Raw genomic sequence first — 2,589 nt, 5'->3', positions numbered from 1 at the left:
AAAATATTGGTATTCACAGGGAAATGGTCAGAACTTGAACAAATAATGTTGAGCGAGACAAGCCTGGAACACAGAGAACAAAGGGGCATGGTCTCCTTGATATATGACTGTTGGGGGGGGGGGGAGTAGAGACCAAGTTTGCAAAACAAAAAACTTGTTTACAAATGGTGTTTCCACATGTTTGTGTCAGCGACTTTACATTATATATCTGAAACCAAACAACTACTAAACATAAAAAGGTCTAGAATAGACCTATCAGTGGATCACAATAGTTCAACAGCTATGTACACATGATTACATAAGACAAGGCTAAGCAAAAACAACTCCAAGATATGGACACAGGAGGATTCTATTGTTGACATTATGTTTAAAGTTCTAGGTGAATTTCCTTTTGCATACCCTACATGGTTACTGTATATGATTTTGTACACTGGGTATTGTATATATAGGCATATATACCTGATCTAGGGAAGGGGAAAAATTGTGGGTGCAAGATATCACAAGAAATGTAATCACTGCCTTATTATTATGTTATTGTACCCCCTTTGCACAACACCTTGTCAATAAAATTTATTTAAAAAAAGAAATACACGCATTACCTGACATTACCCCTCTGTACATCACTTTTATACTAACAATAAAAAACTAAAAAGATAGGAAAAATAAGATGAAATAGACACCATGAGAACTGATGTTGGAACCAAAAAAGGATCAACTTCCACAATGTAAATCACAGTGAAATCCACAGGTAACAGAATAAATGAAATGTAAAGTAGAATTACGAAAGTTGAGGTAAAACAGAGAGCTACACTAAAACTGGAACCATATAGAGAAGATTAGCATTGTTCCTGTGCAAGGATGACAGGCAAATTTGTGAAGTGTTTCATATTTCTAAAAATGAAGAAGAAAAAAATAGAGAGCTAGAACAAAAAGTCCACATTAGGAGAAAGCACTCAGAACCTACCAACAAGAAGTCCAGGAATTGGCAGACTCAGCTAAGAAATGAAATTTATGCATAATTGGGTGGACAAGGGAGAAGAATTTAATAGCAAAGGAATAAAAAAAAACCTGTTGAGTAAAATAATAGCTTAGAACGTTCCTGCTCTTAAGAGAGAAAATCTCACCTGCCTAATAGAAGCATATAGAACACCCATCAACTAGACCCAAGAAAATATACTTCTAGACACACTATAGTAAAAACATTGGACATGAAAAGCAACAAACTGATTTTAAATGACAAAATTGAAGAAGGGCTTATATTACAATGGAAAGAAAATCAAAATCACTGTAGACCTTACCACACAAATCCTCAACACAAGAAGAGCCCAAAATGGCATAATTCAAACACTGAAGATCAACAACTGCTAATCTAGACTGATCTACCCAATGAAGTTATCATTTTCATTAAATAATGAAACAAAAATGTTCAATGACAAACAAAATTTAGATGAATTAATAATAACTAGGCCAGTATTACAAAGGACTCTAAATGGAGGAATACAATCTGAAGAAAACAATCAAAATCAAACAAACACATCAGACAAAAATCACTAGATCAATTTAGTAAACACAAGAAGAGGAAAAAACAAAAAGCAAAGTACAAGAAATTAAGAAAATGACAGGAAACATGACACATCTATAACAACCTTTATCATTAATAGATTCAATTCTCCAAATCAAAAGAAGAATAGCAGATTGGATCAAAAAACAAGATCCATCCAATGTTATCATTCTGTCTTCTGTTATTTTTTAATTAATTAAAGCTTCCCTTCCACTACTGATTATATATATATTTATTTTAATATATTACACATATGTCACATTTATTGACTAAAGTATTTGTTTCTGAGAATTAATTTCTCAAGAATTTATATACAGACATTACAAAATAACATACCCTTACATATAAAACGCCATCAAGAACATCATAAAGGCTATCAAACTAAAATAATAGAACACAGTCCTATTGAAAAGAAGAAGAAGGTGGAAGAGGTGGTGGTGGTGGAGGAGGAGGAGGAGGAGGAGGAGGAGGAGGAGGAGGAGGAGGAGGAGGAGGAGGAGGAGGAGGAGGAGGAGGAGGAGGAGGAGGAGGAGGGGGAGAAGTAAAAGAGCAGCAGCAGCAGCAGCAACAGCAGCACAGTTCTAAGCACAGGGTCTTTCTTTCCTTCACCACCCCTCAAAAAATTTGTGATAATGTATGAAAAAAGAACTCACTTGCCAGAAAATAAGATTTGTCTGTTTAATTAAATATCAGATTTAGTATCCATTGGATCAGAGAGAAATTACTATAAAGAGCAGATATTCCCTTAATGTAGACCTTTTTAGGTCCACCTTGGTACATTTTGGACATATTGTGTCAACTAACAACTTGAATGTTAATATTATTATCTATTGATGATGCTGATGCCAGTTAGGCAACTTTATGCAACTTAGGCCAGCATGGTCTTGCTGAAGCAATAAGTAGAAAAATTACATAAAAATGGTCATTAAAAGCTAGAAGACAGAATCCCTAGTTGGAGAAATTGTGACCCCTAGAGGTTAGGGATGGACCCAGAAAGGATTAGTCAGATCCTAGAAGAAATGAAGTTG

At 34.7% G+C, this 2,589-nt stretch overlaps 1 pseudogene; it reads left to right on the top strand.

The window, feature by feature from the left end:
- Positions 1-798: 798 nt before the first annotated feature.
- LOC125350910 lies at positions 799-893 on the top strand (annotated as a pseudogene).
- Positions 894-2,589: the final 1,696 nt, after the last annotated feature.

The sequence above is a fragment of the Perognathus longimembris genome, chromosome 4, assembly GCF_023159225.1.
Source record: "Perognathus longimembris pacificus isolate PPM17 chromosome 4, ASM2315922v1, whole genome shotgun sequence".
In the NCBI taxonomy this organism is placed as follows: Eukaryota; Metazoa; Chordata; class Mammalia; order Rodentia; family Heteromyidae; genus Perognathus; species Perognathus longimembris.
Note: the sequence above shows the minus strand (reverse complement) of the source record. Positions and strands in the feature narration are given on the sequence as shown.